Consider the following 15,518-nt stretch of genomic DNA (forward strand, 5'->3'; position numbering starts at 1 on the left):
TGTTGTGGGTTCTGAAGTAATGATACAGAATAAGGTACAGAGATAAATGCATTGGTCAACTCAGCCAATACAAATTTAACATCTCATTGCACTTGAACCATGTATTAAGGCAAAAGGGGGGGTGTAAACAAGCATTAGCTGTGCTCTGTATGCACATTGACAGAGGTAAGGAAAGTATACTGCTATTTGTCATTTACAAACTGTATCAAAAACAGGGTAGGTGAGGTTGGCATATTGCTAGATCGAGGAATACATACATGTGGAAGCTCTATGGAAAACATAGAATCTAGGAGATGAATTTACAAATGTTCACTGTAAACAGCTTTTCAACTTCGCTAACAGTATTTTACAGCAATAACTTGAACAAAATCATGGTCACATCCAACTCTGCCCCATGTGTGAATACTGATCTTATCTCCAGGACCGGGTATAAAATCCTTGCCTTTGTATCCAGAGAAAAAGCCAAACACGAAAAGAAAAGAGTGGGACAGTGCCTGTGCTGTCCAGTTATGACCTGCTCTGAGTGTTTTTAACTACCTGTAACTCTGAATGTCCTTACTTAGAGAATCCAGTAGTCATAGAAGGGTATTTCACACTGAGCTATTGGTGATATTTTTACTCGACTGAATGCTGAGGCTTCCATCTGGTGCTTCTGGGAATCATGCAGAAAAGTAGAATGGTATTATCTGAGAAAGACTAAGGCTCCAAGGTGGGCATGGGGTAGTTGTCACAGAATGGAGCCCCTAGGCACCTCCTCATAGCCCACATTGTATCCTAAAGCAGATGGAAAATACCATAGCCCAGGAAAAATACCCATAGCCCAGGAAAATACCATAGCCCTAAGCAAGCAGGAAAGCTAGCTGAATGAATAGATCTACCAGAAATGAAAGTGTAGACAATCTCTGCATTTACAAACCTAATCAAATCAAGAAAAATGGGGAATAGGTAAGAAAGAACGGAGACTGCCTAAGAAACTTTCTAGGGGCTGGAGAGATGGCTCAGAGGTTAAGAACACTGACTGCTCTTCCAGAGGTCCTGAGTTCAATTCCCAGCATCCACATGGTGGCTCACAACCATCTGTAATGAGATCTGGTGCCCTCTTCTAGCCTGCAGTCATACATGCTGTATTCATAATAAATAAATAAATAAAATCATCTTCCATTTAAAAAAAAAAAAAAAGAAAGAAACTTTCTAGGAACTTGGAGCCACCTGGGAAATGATGGCATAGACATCCCTGTATCAGCCTTCCCTTCTGTTTCCCTTGGAACATTCAGGACCATGCATGGAGAATGACAGCCAGTGGATTAAGTCAAATTAAAAATGACCCACAGAATTTGGTTTCCTTTAAAATTTTTAAAAATTTTAAATAAGTGTCTTTTCCTAGGACACTCACTCTACTGTTTTAAAAAACCCGAAGTTTAGAATGAGAGAGAGAGGAGAGAGAGAGAGGAGAGAGAGAGAGAGAGAGAGAGAGAGAGAGAGAGAGAGAGAGAGAGAGAGAGAGAGAGAGAGAGAGAGAGAGAGAGAGAAATTCCAAAATCTCTGCAGGCAATTCATTTAACTATCATATTTTAGGAGAAGTATTTTCATTTTTTTCCTAAGTTTTTCCTCCAGCTTGTAACTGTCATTGACCCAGTTGTTAACAAATTAAATGTCCTGTCATTTGCTGTTCTTAAGTGATTGGTAGGCCTGCACACACTGTTTACTTTGCAGAACACAGAAAACACTGAGCACCACCACCAACTTGGACCTCTGCTACACAGCATCTCCAGCTGCAGCACTTGGTGCATGGAGTGAGGATCACCTTATTAGCACATCAAGGGTAAGTTCATGCATGGTTGAACACTTGCTGACTGGGTTGGGTAAGGACCTGATGTGTTTTTCTGTAGCTTGGTGCTTTAGGTGATGCCTTAAACATACCTGAGGATGGAGCCAGAGAGATCAAATAAAATGCCGCAAGAGGTTAAGTGACTAAGCTTGGATTCCCAACACCCATGTAAAAAAGCCACATGCAACATTGCACGTCTGTAGCCTCAGGAGGGAAAGGCAGAGACAGGTGGATACCTGGGGTGAGCTTGCCCACAAGTATACCTGTTGTGTAATATTTTTATTTCATTCTGAAAACAAAGTTCGCTTTTAGTCAGAAGGTAGAGCTAGTCACTAGCTGACCAAATTCCTTTTGGAGGAAGGAACAGAGCAGTGAGGAAGTCCCTGGTGGCTGCTCTCCTGCTTCTCTGATCTTTCAGGTTCTTACCCTTATAGCCAACTCCCGATTTTTATTGGTAAAGAATAATTAAACACTTCGTACCACTGAAGCATCAAGTCTGAGGTTCTGTAGATTACCTTGTCTCAAAAACTAAGGTGAAGAAGTAGCATAGAAAGATATCCTGGCATTAAATATTGGCCTCCACTCTCGCATGCATGAGCAAACACAATATACCCACCCACTCACACCACCCTCACACACATACACACATGCATGTGCATACTCCACACACAACCACTCAAACATATACACATGTACATACAAGCAAAAGTCATACAGAGTGCAGGCCTTTATGAAGTTCCTTATCTCAAAACGTACTGACAATTGTGTTCTCTGTTTTATGACAGTAAATTAATTAGAGCTTCCCCTTTAAGGCATTTAAAAAATGATGTACATCTACATGTTATATCTTATTCTAAAACATTTCTAAGACTGGTGTTCTGAAAGTGACTTGCTCCATTATCCAGTCTTAAAGAAACTGAAACTCAAAGTGACTCTGTCTACCAAGACCTTCCTAGCTCCTAATCTTCACACTTAGGTGCAATAAAACACCACCAGCAAGCACAAGTCTGTATTTACCTCTTCTTAACACATGATAAGATTATCTAATATGTATTGGTGTAAAATAGGATCAAAAAATCAAAATCTTGAGACTAGTGAGATGTCTTAGTTGGTGAAATTATTACTGGACAAGCCTGAGGACCAGAGTTCAGAGCCTCACAATCTCCATAAATACCAAGTGGGCAGGACCACCTGCCTGAAATCCCAGCATATGGGAGGCAGGCAGGGACACATCACCAGTGCAAGCTAACTAGCTAGACTAGTTGAATCATTGAGCTCTTGGTTCAGTGTGAAACCATGTCTCAACATACAAAATGGGGAGAGGTTGAAGGAGGCGCCAGAAGTCAACCTCAGGCCACCAAACACATGCATCCCTGCACATAAACCTGCTCCCCCACACAAACATATATATTAAGGCATCTCTCTGTCTCTGTCTCTCTGTGTCTCTGTGTCTCTGTGTCTCTGTGTGTGTCTCTCTCTCTCTCTCTCTCTCTCTCTCTCTCTCACACACACACACACACACACACACACACACACGAGGTAGGGGGGAGAGGCTTAAATATTTAAACAAGAGAAGTAGTTGGAAACAAGATGATTTGCCCAACCTTTTCAATTGAAAAATGGCCATTACTAAAGATACCTCAGAAGAGTCATTTTATAGCTTTAAAAAGTCGTCACTGATTTTGTCATAATGAAAATATTTATTAAGCATATGAGTTAATTCACATCTTTTCTTACTTTAGATCAATTTAAGAAATATCTTCATGAATGTTTTTGTGAAATCTACTATAATGTGAAAAATGGTATCTTGCTTATTACCAAAGCTGGTAAAAGTTGCATTTTAACAAATTAATTCAAAATAATTAGCCTCAAAGAGGCTGTGATTTAGAAATACTGTCCTGTTCATAACTCCCATTAACTTTAATTGAGTTTATAGTGCACACAGATAGAAGAAAAAGCATATCACTCCATTTTAAAATTAAATTTAGGATAAATTCAAGAATTATAGCCGCTTGTTGACCTGGCTTTTCTTTTGAAATTAGTCCCACAATTTGTTTATGATCATTTTCACATCATTAACTTTTATAGTTTTTTAAGCCACTGTGTGTTTATCCATTCAGAGTTCTTCATTCGTGGACCTCTGAAATTATTTCTGAATGGCTAATTATTTCCCAATTGCCCTATTCCTTCCTCAGTCAGTCTTTCTCATTATCATTATACTGCTGCTGCCAGAGCTCCTCTTCTGGATCTCCACCATTGCATTCCCACTTCACAATTCTTTCCCCAGTGACACATTTGCCACATGTTAATATCTGAGCAGAATTACCCATGACTTTATTGTACCCTTTCCAAAAAGATACTAGGTTTTCCCACACACACACACACACACACACACACACACACAAAAGATGTATGCTATATTCTTTAAACACCACAAAGAAAAACAAACAGAAATCTAAATTTTAACTTGAAGGATTTTCAAGTAAATGCACCCTTGGGAGATCTTCCTTAATATGGAGGCAGAGCAGGATAAGGAAGATAGGAAAACCTACCATCAGTTTCCATCGATACACGGTTTCTTCACCCAAGATGCCCTGGTGCACTGGAGTGTTCTGCTAATGAGGTTAATAGAAACACAATGCTACCTCCACACCACCTATAAAAATCATAAACTACTAGAAAACAGGCAAGTATAGAAAATCAATATATGTGTTTCCTAGTATAACAAAAGCTAGCATTTTCACAATGCTGCTTGCATTCATTCCCTATTGCTACTCAACCAATTCCTGCCAACAGAGTGGCATAAAACTGCAGAAATGTGTTAGTTCATCATTTTTTTCATAGTCTGGTGCAGTATGGCTTCCCAGGCTGCTCAAGGTGTGCCCTCCATTCTTATTTGGGGTCCTTGGTGTTCAAGATGTAGTCCCAAGCTCATTTTTATTGTGGAAGATGTTTGTTCTTTGTGGTCACAGGATTGAAATTTCTGTTTCCATGGTGGCTGCCAACCGGTATCTGCTGTTATTTCCTGGACTTGCCTCTATTTCCTGTCTTGTAGCCGACCAATGCTTCTTGTCCTTCTGAGGATCAACTGTTTTCCCATATTTCCTTCACTGTGACAACACCAGAGAAAATCTACTTAAAAGAAAGAAAGGTGTTGAAGAAATGGCTCAGTCTCAAGTTTCACATTCTGGAGACTCACATAGAACCTGACAATTCATCTTTGAATTCTGCCTATACAGTACTTTATCAGTTCCTTAATTTGTTTACTGAGAATATGCAAAATTGCTGTGGGATGTTCTGTATGGCAAATGTGTTGCTCTGATTGGTTAGTAAATAAAATGCTGATTGGCCAGAAGTCAGGCAGGAGGAAGTATAGGTGGGACAAGGAGGAGAAGAATTCTGGGAAGTGGAAAGCTGAGTCAGAGACACTGCCAGCCGCCACCATGACAAGCAGCATGTGAAGATGCCGGTAAGCCATGAGCCACGTGGTAAGGTATAGATTTATGGAAATGGATTAATTTAAGCTGTAAGAACAGTTAGCAAGAAGCCTACCATGGCCATACAGTTTGTAAGCAATATAAGTCTCTGTGTTTACTTGGTTGGGTCTGAGCAGCTGTGGGACTGGCGGGTGACAAAGATTTGTCCTGACTGTGGGCAAGGCAGGAAAACTCTAGCTGCACAAAATCATGCCACACCACAGTTAAACAGAGAAACTATGTATCAACATGGATGAATTCTACTCTAAAAATGTAAGTTCAAGTTGGTATCATACAGTGTATTGTTGTTTAGATAAATCTCCTAAAGTCTCTCTCTCTCTCTCTCTCTCTCTCTCTCTCTCTCTCTCTCTCTCTCTCTCTCCATTTAACAAATTCACTGAATTAGTTAAAATAAAGTATTAAATTCTCAGTGCTTCACTGTGGTTTTATATTTTGAGGACAAAATAATTCTAAAACATTCTAAATATAACACTTTTTTGTGTATAAATAAATTCAAATGAAATAGTGTTATACATATATTATAGTTCATAACACTGAAAATGGAGTGTTTTCATCGGTAAATATTTATTATCTTCACTTTTTCTTAATTAGAAATATTTTAATATGTCAAAAACATAATTTCTTACAATTCACATTTTATCCCATTTTCCTTTAATTAAAATGATTTCTTTTTCTCAATGGAAAATAGCTTGCCTGTTTTATTTTATTTTTAAATCCCATGTATGCTTTCCAAACAAAGTCATCAAACTATAATAACCCATTTGCAAAGTGGGTAATTAACATTGTTCATGCTTTCAAAATGATTTTTGATATTCAAATAAATTTGTAATTTTTTCATATTAAATTAAACATTTATGCACAAAATGGTCATGTTGAGGATTACATTAAAGCCTTAGTTCCTAGTTGTGGTAGAGTTAACTAGAATAGCTATGCTAAAGAATGTAATAAAATCTGAAATAAGTACTTTGTGATAGAGGAATATTGTGTGGGTTTTATACTATTTACAACTGGGGACAAGATCAATTTATTCTAGGATATTCAGTTGAAATATCTGTCCTAAAACAATGACAAAATCATGATACTGAGAAGAATTTCTGTTTATCTTCACATGTGCAAATGATTGATCTGATAAGTAGTGGGATGGATAATGGCGACTTTGAAGGAAATGTGCACTTTTCAGTATAATGTGATATTTCTGTTAGATTTATTTCTAAGATTCATCATCATTCATGTTCTTCTTTTCCAGGATTTAGCCATTCCATTTTAAGACCCTATTCAGCCACAAATACTCCATTATGAAGCAGCCTATTGGCTAAAATTGGTATTTATACAGGCGATAAGCTTAGAAGCCTATTTTCTGAGCAATGATCAAATTTAGTTCCTCTGAATGATATCCTTTGATGGCTTTATTCTGCCTACTTTCATATGGATTATTTCTATTATGCATGAATACACTGGCAAAAAAAATCAACCACAGTTTCAAGACTCTTAATTAATATACTCACTAATGAGAATGGTGGCCATGCTCTGGGTATTTGTATTTTTATGAGCCTTCAGTCACAATCCTATTTGCCATCTCTCAACGTGACACATTTGCTTAAACAGAAGTCATCTAATAGGTTAAGAAACCATTACCTGATATATAAAAAAAAAGTGACCCACTTTCAATAGTCCCTACTCAGTTCCTTAAAATCAATGTTTATATGGAAAGAATGGTGTTGAAGAGATGGAATATAAAAATGAGATAGTAGCAATAAGGTTTCCACGGAGTATCCTCATGGCTTCACTACCTTCTTATACCAATCACAGTATGGTGTATATGACTTCAGTAATATCTTCCCTGGTGTTTTTCTATAGGATTCTGTCCAGCTCAGTACAAAACTAAAACAAATGTCACTTACAAAAAATGAACTGAGATCCAACCATGCTGTATTAGTAATCAACTACAGATCATATATTCATATTTCAAGAGGTTCAAAAGATGATATTATGAGCCATACATGTGATAGGCAATTTCTAGACACTACAATGTGTTAAGAATTGTGTGAAACACTAGAGATAGAATTATAAGTAGTCGTATCATCATCACAATAATAATGTCAATAAAAATAGTAACTTATCTGTTGGACTCATAATTATTAACTATTTTTATCACATCCTTTCCCTGCCTCACTAAAGGTCTTAAAAGATCCTTCATCTACCTAGATTTAATTGCAATCTTCCAGTGACAGAAATGAGTTTTAACTGCAGATATGTATCTGTGCCTCAGTTTAGTCTTCTGAAAATGGGAATTATGGTACTGACAAACACATACATACATAAGCAGATACAAGAAGTACACAATAATTCTCGAGACACAAGAGGTCTTATGTTAGGATGTGATCTGATGACACATAAAGAAAATGGATTATGGAGCTGTGTTAACTATGAACATCATTTGTTTTACTTACTTACATTATCATAGCAAAAGTGCCTAAACCCCAAATACTATCAGTTTTCAGATAGAATAATGAGGAAGACTTACAAGCTATAACAAGTTTCTTCTTTATAATTTCAAACTTTTACAAAATTAATATAAACCATTCTACAGTTTGAAATGAAAACTTGTATAATAAACCTAATAGCTGTTGTTTGTGTTCGTTTCTCAATCTAGAAGGAAATCAAATTGCCTTAAAAGAATACCAAGTTGCTTCATAGCAAATGTATATTTTTTTTTCAAATCACCTACTCCATCATTTGCCTGAATATATTTTTCTAATAAAGTTATGTGAAATGGTATTTTCCATAGTATCAGGGACAAGTTGGAATGAAACTGTATGCATTTTCAAAATAAAGGCTTTTCTATGAAATTCATTTTGAAAATAAATGTATGTTCTTTGTGACAACTCACTTCCCATCTGGCAATGTGGAGATAGGAGAAATTCTGTTATTATATGCCTGAAAATTAGTATCTTGGGAGTGAAGATATTCCAAGAATAACTGCAATAAACCAAAATGAAAAAGTATGACCAATGTCATCTTTAGCTCACCACTGATGAACATGCCCAGCCAAGATAAACTTATCTCCAAGATGTCTTCTCTGCCAACATATTGAACTATACATGAGACAAAAAATACCCAAATGTATCCAACTTCTATTATTCATTTCACTAGATAAGATGATCAATTCTCTCAATCCATAGCAAATCATAAGACATTGGTTCACTTTGAGGAACACAAATAGACAGATGGCCGGGTTCCCATTACCACAAATCCTGAAATCTGATCTGGAAAGTAAGATCCAAGTGTTTTACAACAGAATTAGCATTGAGAAGGCACTAGTCCATGGTCAATCCCCATGGAAAAGATAGCCAAGCATAATTTGAGAAAAATGTACAAAAAAATCTTGGAGATCTAGTCAATGCTAGACTGATTCAACAAACAGGTTTAACTTATTACCCACACTTTTTTTTTAAATTAGGATTGTATGTATTTAACTATTATATTTACCCGCCATCATTCATAATAGAATATATAATCTATTACTGTAGAAATCACATTGAAAACCAGCCAATGTTGTCTTCCTTAGACCATATCTCTTTTATAACATTAATACAACTTCCTATATAATAGATTAATTTTAGGTACACAAGTCCCATTTTCCCAACTTGAATAAATGGTTCAGGCTACACTTTTCATATAAAATGGTGTATGGAGGTGGCAATGCTTAATCAGGGTCATTAATGTAGAGCAGGTTTTATCTGGAAATTTCACCCAAATTTATAACAACACAGCATGTTCTGTCCATGTGCTTAGAAAACATTCCATATATTAAATCATGGATTGCCACACTAGCTATTTATGTGAGGCAGGTGTTCTAATATTGGCCTCCTCTTTGCAAGTAGAAAAAGATTACCCTAAATTTCTGGGATGATCCATGTTCACACAGAGAGCCAAATGTTGGGACTGTGGTTATAATCATTGGGAAAGTAGATAAAATATAAAATTCACTGATACAAATAAGGGGTATCTTCTAAAAGTAATATAGAATTCGACCACACTAAATATTTTTATAAATATATTGATGATGGAAAAGGTATTAACTATTAATAATGTCTGTTTTATGATTTTCCAAGATTTAAGCAAATCCTATGTTACATCTAATCAAGAAATCTCTAAATGAGATATCAGATTTACCTAAGATTGTCTCAATATAATTATTCAAAAAAAATTCAGGAAAATATGAGAATTAAATCTCTAACTCAAGATATTTTGTTTGATGTACTCCTTAATTAATGTTAGTGTTCATAATATTGTTACACCAAAAAATGTTATTTTCAACAACTATAAAATGAATCACGTATTCCAAGATCCTGCTGTTATTACAAATAGTAAATACATCGTCTCCTGGCTTTGACAATACCCAACAGAAGCAGCTTTGGACAGAAAGGCTTGTTAAGCAGAACAAGTCCATCATGACAGTCACAGCAGCAGTGGCCTTGGTGGCTCTGTCAGCGGCTTGAGATGCAATGTTACTTTGTATATGGTACAAACCAGGAAACAATGAGATCAGCTAGAACAGACCAGGTTATAGTCCTCAAAGATGTGCCCTCCACGGCTTGCCTTCACCAGCCAAGGCTCCAGCCCCAAAGGTTCAGCAAACTCCCAAAACACTGCTGCCGGCTGAGGAGCAAATGTTCAGACTTCTCAAGTTGTGGGGAACATTTCACATTTAATCTGTAACAGCTAGCATCTAAGTACAGACCCTGCTGAGGACCAGTGTTTTAGTGTCCTCCCTCACAGTGAGAGCCTGGATGAGGAAATGAATACATTCATGAGTGAAGCTCATAGTGAATGTGGAGAAGCGATCGTGTTATCAGGAATATTCCAGGAATCTGGGCTATATAATGAGGACTAGATTTGAGGAAGATACTTAAACTAAACTTTTAAGGATGTGGAAACTATCAATTACAATGTGAGCTGCAATGGTCTCTGGGATATCTTCAAATTGTCTGTAGAGTTTTTAGCGTCTGTAGATGTCTAAAGCCCACTGAATACACTGTGCTATGTCTAGGCTTATGGACTTATCACAAGCTACTCTATTTACCCGAATATTTATCCTTCCATTGTGATTGATTTACTTCCCATCTTTAAAACCTCTGCTTAAACACTATCTTCTTCAGACCAAGTTCTCACTATTTCAAACCTGAATCGCTTCCCTTAAATAGGTCTGCCAGCATGATCCTCTCTTCATTATTCATCATGAACATCGCTTTTGCATACATTATTCCTTCATTCACTATTTATGGAAATGTTCTCCATTCCAGGCACTGTCTTAAATTTAGAGGACACAACAGATAACAAAAAGGTAGTTGACTGTCTCTATAAAACTTACACTATAGTAGAAGAATTTAAATCCACAAAAATGATTCAATGATAATATCACTTAAATTGAGAAATATTAAAAGGAAAACAGAGTGGTGGAATTTGCTCCAGAACATAAGTAGATAAATAATTGTATAAATTAAATTAGGGGTTGGAGAGATGGCTCAGGGCTTAAGAACATTGGCTGCTCTTCCAGATGAAACAGGTTCAATTCCCAGCACCCATTTGGTGGTTCACAGACATATGGAATTCCAGTTCCGAGAAATCTGATACTCTTTTCTGGTCTCTGGGGGCACAAGGCATACAAAGGGTGTACAGACATACAAGCAGGCAAAACACCTCTACACATAAAGTAAAAATTAAAAATACAAAAACACTATATGGAAAGGCTGATCAAGAAGAAATTTGATAAATCCTAACCCCCCAACCCCCAACCTGTTTGTTTGCCCTACCCTCCCAGCCCTGCCGCAACCTTTCTGGCCCCACTTTTTCTCCTTTCTACATTAATCTTACCCATTTCAAGTGTTAACCCTCCCTTAAGATACCTCTCTATGACAAAATAATAATCAGTGTGACCTAAATGTTTTAAAGGATAAAATCCAGCCAGGCATTTGTAAAGTTGGGCTAAGCACCATTTATTGAGTGTGACCAAAAGACGTCAAGCAAGAACAGTGGGTAAGGACCATAGTGTCATGATCAGAACTAGCACATTCTCCTCAAACAAACTTAAGAAATATTCAGAATTAATTGGACAAAGCTATCTAGGACTCCTGAGGTAATGCACAGAGGTCATAATTTCTGTATTTTTCCTACAAATAAACATCACTTCCATAGCATTCTTATCAAAAATGCATTATTTGAATCTCATCATCATGATGAAACATTAGACAATTCCAAAGAGACGGGCTTTGAGACTGAACTTCACCTGTCCTCTACCCTAAAAAATGGCCTTGATGTGCATTACTCATACTCAGATGGTTCAGAAAAAACAACAATTCTGTTACTAAAAAGTTTGTCTATAAAAAGAGAATTTATGATGACTCCCAAGCCTATGTCAAGGGTATAAAGGATATTTAAAAATCATTATGTATTTTTATGATTTATTTATTTTTATATTTTGTATACATGTGGGCCTGAGTATGTGTGTGTGTATCATGTGTGTGCAGATGCCCTTGGAAACCAGTTGAGGATGTTGGATCCCCTGGAACTGGAATTACAGGACATTGTAAGTTGCTGATGGTAATGCTGGAAACTGAACCCCTGTCCTCTGCAGAAGCATCAAGTGCCTTTACCCTCTGAACCATCTGGTCAGCTCTTCATTATAGTATTCCTAAACATTTTATTTACCTTCAAAAGAAAAAGAAAGTTAAATCAATTTTCTTAAAATGTGTATTTTGTTTGTTTGTTTCTGTTGTCTTCAACCCCTTCGATACTTCTCTGTTTCTTTTAGAATAAAATTAAATTTGTAAGATAACCTATTCTGGCCTTGTGAAAAAGAAAGTCATATGACCACAATATTTTGTATCCTAATTTTTTTTCAGGAATAGCAATAGTATCTTGGTGTTTTCCCTGTTCTGTTTGCTGAGCTGATTTTATGTCTGTCTTTTATCTCTGTTTCTTATTTTCTTTTTGTTTTACTTTTGATGAAGCTGTGAGCTTAATGAATGCCAGTTCCACAGGGAAATGTTGGAGAACATTTTTCCATCACCATCCCTAGTTTTCTCTTTCCAAGTCTCACCTGCTTCTTTCACAGCACTTTCTACATCAATGATTACCCTACTTAGTTATCTCTTTGCTTGTTTATCAATCATGTTCATTTGAATTTACATTTACTGAATGTTGGGAATCATGAATGACTTATTCACTGTCTTATTCTTGCCCCAGTGCCCTCATCAGAGTAGGACCCCCCTAAAAGAATGAGTGTAGATGAATGGTCTTGTTAAATAAGAAACACAGAGCCAATGTAGTGATGAAAGTCCAAGAGGTCAGAGCTAAAAACCTCACCCTTCACTGCTGCTGTTGTCCTCTTCAGCAAGAGAACTACTTCCTGTGTGTTTGTCTTTATATTGACTTTCTGTTCTGCCTTCTCATTGGTTGTAAACCCAAACACATGACCTCTTCATCACTGCCAATCTATACAGACCTCCAGGTCTTCTATGGTTGGTATTGAGATTAAAGGCGTGTGTCTCCATGCTGGCTGTATCCTTGAACACACAGAGATCTGCCTAGCTCTGCCTCCCAAGTGCTAGGATTAAAGGTGTGCACCACCACCACCACCACCACCACCACCACCCAGTTTCTCCTATGGCTTGCTATTAGCTCTGACCCCCAGGCAACTTTATTTATTAACATACAAATAAAATCACATTTCAGTACAAATAAAATATCACCATAAATGACTGTATTTGAATACTGTATGCCATTCTTTGATATACATGACAAACTCAAATACCTGTGTATCAAATAATTGTATCAGTGCTGCCATGAAAAAATGAACAAGATAAATGTTTATGACTCTCCATCATTTCTCAGCCCTTTAATAGCTCAGTAGTTGGAAGGAGCCTTTTACTAGAATGATCTCCATATTCTAATTCATAAAATTTTTTACCCTACATTATTGTTTAACTTGACAAATCCAGATCTTAGATAGCCAATACTCCATGATTGAATTCTTACATAAAAAAAAATGACTGCCCAATATGACTGAGGTGACCCATCCCAAGTGTCTTCCACAATCAGAATGATCTTTCCCTCTTCTCTCTTTCATTTGTCTTACCAACCACAGTTCTTGGTCCATTCGGAACTAATTTAACCCCTCATCTATATGACAGTGTTCTACATGTCTAAGGAACTTTTATTCTTCTTTTACCTAATGAAAAATTCTTCTTTGTCTTTTAACTTTTTAGCACTAATTAGAATTTGTGGATTAGAAGAAGTAGAAGAAGAAGGGGCAGAGGAGGAAATTAAAACAATAGGAAGGCAAGTAGGTTAGACCTTGGGGGAGTTGGAGTGTTGAAAAGGGGGTGTATATGATGTCAATTCAATGGACATATATGTGAAATTATCAAACAATGACAATGGAAAAAGAAACTCAAATGCCGGTTTCTTCTATACCAGAATAGTTTCTGTATACAAGCTAAGAAGGTACCTTCTGTTGGGTCTGCTATACATTAAAACTAAATTTAAAAATATATACCTCTTTGTTATTAAGGAAGTCAAATGAATATTTTCCTCAAGAGCTAACAGGATATTCTCTTTTCAAGCTTTCTTGTTTCCTTAAGCTGAATTCTTTCAAACTAAGCCTTGTTTTGCTCTAGTTGAGTGCACCTAAACTAAATAACTTCCTACATCTACATGAAGGAGACCCATAATTGAACATGATCTTTAAGTCATAACTGTCATCTGGACATTATTATTCTTGTTTTCAACATAAGATGATGGAGGAGCTGAAAAGCTTGTCTAAACTTGGAAGGTAATAGTGCTTAGGTTTATATCTTTGTTGTTGCTGTTGTTTCAGATAGAACGTTTCTGGTTGTATTCGACTGGCTTCAAATTCACAATCTTCTTGTCCCATGCTCTCTAATGCTAGACTAGAAGATGTTCAACAACACACCTGTCAACTTCATCTTGGTTTTTCTATCTGGGTTGCTTTTAAATTTTGTTTGAACATCATTATGAGATGTAGTTGTGCTATATTCAAATTAACACACTGATAGAAGAACAGTAAGTAGCGTATCATTTCATATGATGTCTTTGTGTTTGAAGATGCCAATGCTTAAAAAAAACATGAAGGTTATTGTGTTACAGTCACTACACTGTGACATGGAGTATTTATTGCATCTTTTCACATTGTAGAATGAATTTTTTAAAATTATATGAATATAATTATTGCATCTTTTCACATTGTAGAATGAATTTTTTAAAATTATATGAATATAATGGAGTATCTTTCCATGATAAAAAGAATGAAATTTTGTCATTTGCAGCAAAAAGGAGAGAATTTGTAAAATATCATGTTGATTAAGTATTCCAGGAACAGAAAAATTGCTGCACGTTCTCTCACACACAGAGAAGCTGCAAAAGAAGTGGAATTGAAAGTAGGAAAGTGGCCACTAGAGGCTAGGAAAAGTGGTTACCAAAGGCTAGGAAAAGTGGTTACCAGAGGCTAGGAAAAGTCTTACCAGAAAAGGCTAGGAAAAAATGGTTACCAGAGGATAGGAAAAGAGTTTACCAGAAGCTAGGCATGATGTGGAAGAGCAAAGAGAGGAAGTATGAGAGTGAATACCAAAATGATCACAATTAAACAAAAACAGGTAATTAAAGAAAATTCTTATGGGTAAACTATCTAGATACTAGTGTTAAGACTGCAAAATAGAATACATATTAACAAACCACTAAAAAAGATTTCCAAGTGTAATGAATAGGAAATATGAAAGACCTGGGTGGTGTCTGAACACTTAATGTCACACATAGTTCTCTGGGGTTGGAAGAGGGCAAGGTTGTCACAGAAGGTTTAAGAAACAGATGTAATTTAATATTTAAAATGCTGATATAACATTAAAATGAAATAATTAACACCTAACCCTTTTAGCAAGTAAGGTTCTTATTATAATAATGTCTAATATTGATCATCAACCATTAAAAGAGTCTAGAATAGTTGGAGAGTGTCCAAGAAATGCAAACAGAAATAATGAAAGTGGCAAAAAAAACTTGATATAATAAGACTCTAAAATTATTTGCTAAATGAATACACAAATTAATGAATGAAATTGTTCCTCTCTATTGGAACAAAGTGTACTAAAGACTGACCCAATTGCAATCTTCAGGGA

The sequence above is a fragment of the Peromyscus maniculatus genome, chromosome 13 (genome assembly GCF_049852395.1).
Source record: "Peromyscus maniculatus bairdii isolate BWxNUB_F1_BW_parent chromosome 13, HU_Pman_BW_mat_3.1, whole genome shotgun sequence".
NCBI lineage: Eukaryota > Metazoa > Chordata > Mammalia > Rodentia > Cricetidae > Peromyscus > Peromyscus maniculatus.